The following is a 10441-nucleotide window of genomic DNA, read 5'->3' on the forward strand; positions in this document are numbered from 1 at the left end:
AGGGGTTGACCCTGTCTGCAACTTGTTTTCATCCAGTGAAACCCATTTCTGACTTTGACTTACTGAACTATAAGATAATACATTTCTATTATTTAAAATTACTAAAGTGTAGTAGTTTATTTCAGCAGCAATAGAAAATGCCTACATGGTACAGACAAGCAGACAGGAGATAGACAGGTGTAGTGGCAGACAGGCTGGAGGGCAGGCAGAAGACTGGGTGTTGGATGGAAAGCCAATGATGTAGGTGGGTAGGAGATAGATAGACAAGCACGTAGGGAGCCTGGAGAAAGGTGAATGAGAAATGGGAAGACAGACTGGAAGACAGAAATAGGACAGCAAACAGGTGAGAAGAAGGGCACGTGGCCAGATAGAAAGCAGGATGTGGGCAGACAGGCAGGGGACAGCAGCAGAGGTCAGGAAGAGAGGATGGCAGGTGAAGGCCCTCAGAGCTGGCCCTTGTCCCCACAGGGGTTAGGGAGCTTCCTGAGATTCAGGTGAATCCCACTGCTGGACTTCAACACAACTCGTGGTATGGGGATGGGGATCCTGGTGGGATCAGGCAGCAGCTCAAAGCAGAGCAGGGTCAGGGCCGTGGCCACCTTCAGCTAGTTCATGGCAAATTGTTTCCCGATGCAGTTCCTGGGCCAGGCAGAGACAATGAATTGAAAAATGGCCTCAGGCCCTATTGTGAGCTAGGCAGGCTTTGACACTGAGCTCCACCCTTGAACTGGGGATTTAGGGTCTTCCTCTATGTGCCCAGCCCCAAAATCCTTTCCCTAAAGCCCACATGCCCCTCTACCCAGGCCTCGATTCACTCTTTTCCTTAACTTTAGACAGAGTCTGCCAATCTTCCAGGGCTAGCTCCTAATTCCTGTCTCTGCTCTGAGCAGGCCTGTAACCCTCTGTCAGGAGGTCCAGGGCTCTAAGGCAGAGTTTAATTACATGAATTGTCATAGAGTTAATCAATGGTTTGTTCACTCTTCCACAGACAGTGTGTGGTTCCCCAGTATACAGCCCAGTTCAGGTCCCTGTAAGGTAGGGGAGGCACACTCTCCAGTGCTCTCCATGTAGGGGTACACAGAGACCTGGATTCTTAGAGAGAGACCCAGATGGGTGGGAGAGGGGAGTCAGATGGGTAGTGGGAAGGCTTCCTGGGAGGACACTAGGTAGGTGGCCCTCAACTGTTACCCCACCTTCCTCCTACTCCATGGTCCAGGCTTACCCATCTGCCTACCAGCACCTGTAGCCTTCTAATTGTACTCCAGAAATGTCCCTCCTTGTTGTCCCTCAGTCTTCTCACCTGGACTTTCTGGGTCCCTGCTTGCCCTTCCTCCACACTGAAGCCACAGACCAGCTCAGATTCTCCCACACTCCTCAAAGAGGGGACAGCATCCCAGGTAGCAGCCAAGCCCTCCATAGCTGTTGCCTCACCCAACTCTTACCAGGAGCCTGGACCATGGACATCCAGCCCACGTCCTAGCCCTGTTCATGTGGAGATGGCTGGGAGCATCCTCACTCCACCTATGCCTGCCACATCCTCAAGGCTAAGGCCAGGACCCAGCTGCCTCTCACTCCCTGCCAACTGTGCCTCTCCCACCTCAAGCCCCCAGTTGGCATCTGTGCTCCATCCATAAACAGTCCAGTGCCTAGGACAGTGCCAGAAACAGGAACACTCAATGAGTCACTTGTGGGGAAAAGAAAGATCAGACTGTTACTGTGTCTATGTAGAAAGTAGATATAAGAGACTCCATTTTGTTCTGTACTAAGAACAATTCTTCTGCCTTGAGATGCTGTTAATCTGTAACCCTACCCCCAACCCTGTGCTTGCAAAGACATGTGCTGTGGTGACTCAAGGTTTAATGGATTTGGGGCTATGCAGGATGCGCTTTGTTAAACAAGTGCCTGAAGGCAGTATGCTTGGTAAAAGTCATCACCATTCTCTAATCTCAAGTACCCAGGGACACAAACACTGTGGAAGGCCTCAGGGACCTCTGCCTAGGAAAGCTAGGTATTGTCCAAGGTTTCTCCCCATGTGATAGTCTGAAATATGGCCTCATGGGAAGGGAAAGACCTGACTGTCCCCCAGCCTGACACCCATAAAGGGTATGTGCTGAGGAGGATTAGTAAAAGAGGAAGGCCTCTTTGCAGTTGAGATAGAGGAAGGCATCTGTCTCCTGCCCGTCCCTGGGTAATGGAATGTCTCAATGTAAAACCCAATTGTATGTTCTATTTACTGAGATAGGAGAAAACCACCTTAGGGCTGGATGGAGGTGAGACATGCTAGCGCTAGCGGCAATGCTGCTCTTTAATGCACGGAAATGTTTATGGAGATGTTTGCATACATGCATATCAAAGCACAGCACTTTTCCTTAAACTTATTCATGACACAGAGATCTTTATTCATATGTCTTCCTGCTTACCCTCTCCCTACTATTACCCTGTTGTCCTGCCACTTCCCCCTCCCTCTCTGAGATGGTAAAGATAATGATCAATAAATACTGAGGGAACTGAGAGACCGGTGCTGGTGCGGGTCCTCCATATGCTGAGAGCCGGTCCCCTGGGCCCACTTTTCTTTCTCTATACTTTGTCTCTGTGTCTCTTTCTTTTCCCAAGTCTCTCCTTCCACCTGACAAGAAATGCCCACAGGTGTGGAGGGGCAGGCCAGTCCTTCAGTCACTCAGTGACTGAATAAGTGAAAGGATGGATGAGGGAGTGATGTGTGCCTGGAGCATACAATGTGTTTCTACATAACAACACATTTTTGTTCTTGACTATGAACTCCTAGAGGCAGGGACAGTACCTTTTTCCTGTTTTCCCATCATGCTGCACAGGGCCTAACCCACAGAGGTAGGCTTAATAAATACTTAAATATTTGAATGAAGTTAATTAAGTTTAAAAAGAATAAAATAGAATGAAATACACTGAGAGTAAATATTAGTTCTGGACTAGAAATGGAGCTTGGGGATGCTCTCCTGTCCTCTAGTGGCAGCAACATGATTAAGAGCCACTGTTTAGGAGGAAGCTGGCATCCTGGGATAAAACAGTGCTGGAGAAGGACTTTCTGGAACATCTGCTTAACAACCATTGTGTGAAAGTGGACTCACCATTGGGAGAATTCACATAATTACTCATTTAGAAAAACTATGTTTCTACTAACAATTTACTTAGTTCTTGGCATTTGCTTTTCATACGATGTTTCCTGTAGCCCTGAGGATTTCCACAGCAGTTATTTTGGAGTGCATATGTCCAACTCAGCAACTATTTCAAGTGTGTTTCATAATCCACACACATAAGTCTTCAAATGTTATTTGTCATATACTGAAAAGAGGGTTTTCCTCAAAGGCAGTTTATTGTTCTCATTTTCATGTGTTTGTCAACATTTTGCTATGTGGCCTATGGGATCGTGGCATAGAGAACCCACTGCACAAAAACAATTTTGCCAAATGGGAAAGGAGACACAAATATGTGAACACTATAACACAGTGGACATTTGTTGGACAAGACAGCAAAATATTTGAGACAATGCATATGGGTATAAAACTTTCTGCAAAGGGTTGTTTTAACCGTTCACTTTTTTGGCTTGTAAGGGAGGACTAGCAAGGCACCTTAATTCTAAATATATGCAAATATTTCAGTTTTTTCACATAACACATGGGTGAATTAAGTAGAAATGGTAGTGTGCTGCAATGGCAATATGTAGGGGAGAGAGAAATTGACTTTAATATCTCTGAAAATTGAGAAATGCTAATATATACAATTTAATTGACTGAACAAGTCTAATACTGAGAATTCATACTCCTCAAATGAGGAAAACAGCAGAATACATGAAAGTTCAGAACACACACACTCAGTGAATTTCTGCTGGACATTGGAAAAAGCAGAGGGAGCGAGGTCGCCGTCCTGTGCCCTGAAATGCTGTCTTCCTTTTGTACACAGAGACATCCGCGTCAGACTTCCTTCCCACAAACACCAGCATCCAAAGGTGTAGGTGAAGATGGCACATATGAATTAGGGAGCCATAAGCATCAGCTGTGTGCCCAGAGCCTCCCCCTGTTTCTCAACCTCCACCTCCACCTCCATTACCAGCATTATGGCGCCTCACCTCGATCCTCCTGAGAAGGGCAGGAAAGCATGGCTGTGTCAAGCAGAACCCGATACAAAGCGGGAAGGGTCAAACTCCTGCAGAGAGAGCACCAGGGCAGGACAGATAAGAGTCCAACCTCTGTTATCTACCCATAAGGAGACAGGATCCCCTGAGCAGGAGAATGTGTTGGGCCTGAGAGATCATCCTCCTCCAAGGCCTTCTTACCTCTGGGTTTGACCACATCTTTGGGTTGTGGTGAAGGCCACAAATGGAAAGAGTGACTTTCAATCCTGTGGGGAGGGTGTGGAAGAGAGAGAGAAGATGGATCATATCCATGAGGTGGCCTGGTGCCTCACGCAGCAGGGGACAAGTTTTGCCTCAAATAATCACTTTGAGCAGGATGATACAGGGGTGCTGAGCTTGGTTAAGCATGTGAGCTCAAAGGATGAGTAGAAAACCATGAATCCAGGAATAAGAAGCAAGAAAGCATTGGTGTTTTACTGTTTGTAGTAAGTGCACTGTGAACCTACCTTCATCAAATGCCTCCAAGGGCCACTGGAGAATATACATGAACCCACTCAATACCCACAACAATGATCCAAGGAAGACATTCCTTTATTCCCAAATTTCAGAGGAGCTACCTCAGTCTCAGAGGCTGATTGTCTTGCCTGTGGTCACACAGCTAGAATATGACAAGACTGAGACCAGACCCAATGGAGGTTTAGCCTTGGTGGATTCTGTCCACTGTAGTGGTCTCAAATATGGTCATCAGTGGCTCTCTGTCATCAATCTGAGGGCTCCTCAAAAGCTGGACAACAGCTGACCCATGACTTATGATTCCTGACCTCCCTCATTTGCCTTAACCCGATCAGGAAAGAACCACATCTCCCTGTGCCTGTGTCTGATTCTTTCTAGCCCTCCACATCTCATGGGATAGAATTTTAGGGCTTTTGTTCCCAAGGCCACATGCAGAGGCTAACATTTATTTATCAGACTTTTGGTGGTTCAAGCTCTTTGCCAGGCATTTCAAATTCTTCATCCTAACTATAAAATATGTTTCATTTTTTGACAAGGAAAGGGAGGCTCAGAGAGGTTTGCAATTGCTGAAGCACAGGTGCATTCCTGACCCTCCGCATCTCCCTGTGGAGAGCTTAGGTGAGTGGATGGGGGAAGTTCGTACCTTTGGGCAAGGAGCGCCCATCAGGGAAGGTGATGGGGGTGCTGAGCTCTCTGCCAATGCCTGGCACCAGTGGGTAGAGTCTGAGCACCTCCTTGATGCCCATGGTGGTGTAGGGCATCTTGTCCAGGCGGTCCCTGAAACAAAGTCCATCCTGAACATCAGCAGGGCCTGGGAAGACCAGGTGAATCCCCCCTACAGAGAAAGCATGACTCCTGCATCTCTTGAACCCTCACTCACCAGGTGATGGAGGCTCCATCCCCCAGGAAGCTCTGGATCTCCTCCTGGCACCTCTGCTGAACCTTGGGGTGTGTGGCCAGAGCATAGAGGATCCAGGAGATGCCACTGGCTGTGGTGTCATGGCCTCCAAACATAAATGTGTCTGCCTCAGAACGGAGGTCCTTGTCTGACAAGCTGCTCTCATTCTCCATCTGGGGAGGCCGAGGTAAGAGTGCAGGGTTAGTCTCTTGCTCTGTGCTTTGGGAAAAGCCTCTGGCCTCTCCTACACACACTCACTTTGGCCAAGAGAAGGATGTCCAGGAAATCCAAGTGCCTCTTCCTCCTGACCTTCTCCAGCTCCCCCTCCTCTTTCAGGTGAGCCTTCCTCAGTTGGATCGCTCGATCTGTTCCAGAACAGTGGTTACTATACAGAGCCGAGAGTGTCAGCAGCCCCCAGGAGGCCCAGCGGTTCACCTGCCCCCATGTGGGTGCCCGGTAGACCTCAGCATGAGTGTGGGTGTGGATGCATGTTCAGAAGTAAAAATTCTAGTGCTGTGTGAGGCAGGGCAGGCCTCCCTGCAATGGCACAACCCACGGGGCTGCTGCTTGAATGCTGCTTGGATGGGGTCTCAGGTAACCATCCCCATGTGGGGACACAGGGAAATGCCTGCACAGTGCCTGCCCCTAACATCTCAGCTCCCAGCCCCCGCTTTATGGAAATCTCCATCATGGGTGTGTCCCAGTTTCTGCAGGGGCCACAGGGGGCCTGGCTGTGTGTGATGAGTCAGGGCAGCCTCCTTTAGCTGTGCCTGTTGAAGGGAGGAGACAAGAAGAGGAATGGACAAGCTGGCAGGCACGGTGGTTCCAGCAGCTGGTAGGGGTCAGGCTGTAGATAGTGTCATTCTGATGAAAGACATTGCTCGTGCGGGAAACAGCTTAAGGTCCCCAATGGCCTGGATGTAGGATTGGATATCCCTGAGGGAAAGGATTCAGAAGAGACCAAAGTCAAAGGGGCCTCTGGTTTGGAGGCAATGTGGAATCTGGATGGAGATAGCTTCAAACACGGGACAGGCATCACTGAGGCACTTGTTTCTTCTGTCTTAGAGCTCTGTGATCCTGAGGTTTTTATAAGATATTGTGAACAGCCAGGGTCTACCTGTGCTAGGGATAAGGAATCCTTAGCTGAAGCATGGTTTGGTCTGGTCTGGGATTAGAGCTTTGTCATAGGCTGAGTCTTTCTTCCTGTGGAGGTGAGCCCACAAACTGCCCCACCTGCCTCTCAGGTATGTCCATGCAGTTGATAAGAATATGAATCCCACAGCTGGAGAGTTATCACTGACCGGTCCAGCTGGATGTTGAGGGCACACTTCATGATGGTGTCCAGGGTCATCAAGGAGACGTGCTGAAAGACCTCCAGAGGGGAGTCCTGGCCAATGAGCTCTTCCCATTTGTCCTGTAGTGGGAGAGGGCATGGACCTTCTTAATTCCCCAGAAGTCTTTTGCTAATAGGGCTTGGCTTTTCCCTTTATCTCCAGATATCATGGTTGGGATCCCTCATTTTAAGAGCAGATGTAGTGCTGATATTTGTATTGTGAATCAATATGTGTAAACCAATACCTAGTTTTCAAAGTTTTAATGCAGCATTAACCATGTTTGCTCACAATAGCCTGAAGTAAGTTTTGTATTCTTAGATTCAGTTATACCCTATAGTTGGCTGGAAACATTTTTTGTTGTTGTTTATGAATAAATAATAGGAGTACTCTTCAGTGTTCTGAAAACTGAGCTTGTTTGGAGAGACTGATTGCATCTCAACTTTAGGGGGACAAGTGTCAAAACAAAAGGAAGTCTAAAAGGCCCATATACATGGTAAAACCCCGTCTCTACTAAAAATACAAAAATTGGCTGGGCATAGTGGCGGGCACCTGTAGTCCCAGCTACTTGGGAGGCTGAGGCAGGAGAGTGGGGTGAACCTGGAAGGCGGAGTTTGCAGAGAGCCGAGATTGCGCCACCACACTCCAGCCTGGATGACAAGCGAGACTACGCGTCTCAAAAAAAAAAAAAAAGTCTCATATAGGTGCCTAATGGAGGCACATCAGGGACTTCAATTAATTTTCATTCGTGAAATATTTGCTGAGCACAGTTGAGTGAGAAATCAGAGTCTGGAAAGGAGAGAAGGGTATGGCAGCTCTGGCTCTGAGAATGAAGAGTTGGTGTCCCTTTCACTGCATGCACGGCTCAAATCCATGCAGAAAGCTCTGGGTCCCAGGCCAGAGCCTCAGTGAGTGACATCCTGGCCTGTCCATCCTGACACTGGAGATGACATTGTCAAGGCCATCAGGGGTAGGGTGTCCTGATGTCCATCAGATTGACCATCTCTCCAGTCCCCTGCGCTGAAGATTTCAAAGTGGGAGGCAGAATTTATCCACTGTGATCCTCATTCCCTGTGACAATGAGCAAAGTGTGGATGCAACTTGATGCCTGGGTGCTCTGCTATCACATCACTTTTGGGGAACCCTACTCTCACAGTAATGGTCTGAGTGTGTTATTCTGTTTGGCTGTGTCTATGGCTGTCTGTGGGACACAGAGTTGAGAGTGAAATTGGTGAGAGTGCATGCTGTGATTGGATGTCTGGAGGGGAGAAAGATGGACTCACCAGTATCATGTGTATGGAGTCCGCCATGAGCCCCATGTAGGACTTCAAGATGTCATAATGGAATGCTGGGGTCAGCATCCGCCAGTGCTGGTGCCACTTCTGCCCATTCAGCAGGGGCAAACCATACCCTGGGCCAAGAGATGGGTGTGTGTATGTGTGTTGGGGAGAGGCGGGCTGAAAGGGATCTCTTGGGAAGGAGACAAGGTGCTTTCTGAGGGGAGAAAACCTAGAAGGTACTTCGTGGGCTATGGCAGGGAAAGCAGGTGCATTTCAGGTATGGGAATGTCCTAATCGGGCTGATACATCCCTGAGATTAGGACAGTTGTGAGATGAAGTTTGGAAAGAGTTGTGGGCAGGTGTTAAATAAATACCAGGCTGAGGATGTCTGGAGAGAACTGAGAAGTGAAGTAGAAGAAGCTGAGCCTGAGGAGGGCTCACACCAGCATTAGGACAGGGTGAGGGTCTTGTTAAAAGAAGGGACATGAAACTGGATTAGGGATGGGTCATGACAGTGGTGGCCCCTCACCTTTTGTTCTCTGTGAGCCAAAGAGTTTGCTCTTGGCAAATCTAACTGGGGAGCAGATGGGGAACTGGGGAGCGGTCCTAGTTTACATGTACATACCAATCCAGGGAGCCAGGAATCTGCAGTTTTCTGGAATTTTGGAGTCTGAGAGATAAGACAAGGCTTTACAGGAAACTGGGAGCTACTACTACTAAATTTGGCATCCCCAGAGGCAGCTGTGGTTCAGACCACGGGCTTCTATCAGTTGATAATGTCTGTGTGTTGGCAGTTTGACCTGTGTCATTTCCCATTTTGCCTCCTGTCCCTTTCCATGTCTGCCATGAAGATCAATGTGGGCTCAGGAAGTCAGATTCAGTGTTCCAGCAGCAGAACACCCACAGATCTAGGAAGGAGTTGGTAAGAAACATAGGCAATGTCCTCCAGGCCAGAGGGTAAGACAGAGCCATTGGTGGTGGCTTAGTCTACCAGTGACCCAGGACTGGAAGGAGTTATAGTTACCAAATCCGTGTCATAATTCATTGATGAGTGAAAATGAGAATAAGAACCAAAATCTCAAAATTATAGATCAACACCAGTACCATATGCATATACCCACATATCTATGAGACATGTGGCAATGTACATTTCAGATTAACTCTATTAGCTTAAAACAGCAAGAAAGAAAAGGAAAAACAGCAAATTTACCCCCACACAGTTGTTTTAAACATTCAATACTCAGTAAATACTTCTGGCTGTAGCCTAGACTGTGGGCTTTGTGGATGGTTGGAACAGGGTTTAGACATTAACGTTTGAACTGCCACTTTCTACTGGGTTTTTACAGACCCAGGGGCATGTATCAGCAGGGAAGAGCTGATGCAGTCAGGATGAAGTTTCAATCTCACTTGATGTCCCCAGAATCACCTTCATGTAGTCAGGGTCATAGAGCTGGACACGAACTTTGCCTCCCCATAGACAATGAGGACAGGCACTTGGGAATGTCTCCACCCATTTTTGAGTCTGTTGTAGCTCCTGGTCCTGTTGGAACTATCAACGAGGGTAGACAGATGAATGCTTTCATTTAGTTGTAGTCTTTGCAGTGGGAGCGAAGGGCAGGACAACCACAGAGACCATGTAGTTCTGGAGGTACCAGTACAAGTTAGGAATTTGGAACTGTTTCTGATGACCTGGGCTCTGATCCAGATTCTTGTTCTCTCCCCAAGACTTGACCTAAGGTCAGATTCTGTCTCTCTGCTGTGTAGAGCTATGGGCACAATACTGCCTGCAGAAACTTCAGTCGGTTATTGTTTCCACATTGTGTAAAATCTCTGGAAGTCATAAATACAACAATTTCCATGGACAATGTGCATAACTTGTATCACCCAGTAAGCAGATTTGCAAAATAATTTAGTATATTTACAGAATAAAATGAATTAATGTAAACATTTTAAATTACACAATAATTTTATATAATCATATTCATTATATTTTCAGTATTAATCTAGCATATATGGTAAGCATGTGTTAAGACAAAACAGCAATCAAAGGATTGTTCAGGGGGGTGCTGAAGATGGCTGAATAGGAACAGCTCCAGCCTCCAGCTCCCAGCATGAGCGACACAGAAGATGGGTGATTTCTGCATTTTCAACTGAGGTACTGGATTCATCTCACTGGGGCGTGTCGAACAGTTGGTGCTGGTGAGTGGGTGCAGCCCAACCAGTGAGAGCTGAAGCACAGCGAGGCATCACCTCACCTGGGAAGTGCAAGGGGGAAGGAAATTCCTTTTCCTAGCCAAGGGAAACTCAGACA

At 47.6% G+C, this 10441-nt stretch overlaps 1 pseudogene across 1 annotated transcript; it reads right to left on the minus strand.

Moving 5' to 3' along the window:
* Positions 1 to 443: 443 nt before the first annotated feature.
* Positions 444 to 9673, minus strand: LOC144333588 (cytochrome P450 4A11-like; annotated as a pseudogene). Its single transcript, XR_013402345.1, has 11 exons — positions 9538 to 9673; positions 8756 to 8800; positions 8134 to 8261; positions 6821 to 6933; positions 6308 to 6455; positions 5778 to 5884; positions 5502 to 5692; positions 5265 to 5398; positions 4310 to 4374; positions 4103 to 4179; positions 444 to 639 (listed from the first exon to the last, which is right to left on the minus strand). The product of XR_013402345.1 is annotated as a cytochrome P450 4A11-like (transcript).
* Between the last annotated feature and the right edge of the window lie 768 nt (positions 9674 to 10441).

This window comes from Macaca mulatta, chromosome 1 (assembly GCF_049350105.2).
Source record: "Macaca mulatta isolate MMU2019108-1 chromosome 1, T2T-MMU8v2.0, whole genome shotgun sequence".
In the NCBI taxonomy this organism is placed as follows: Eukaryota; Metazoa; Chordata; class Mammalia; order Primates; family Cercopithecidae; genus Macaca; species Macaca mulatta.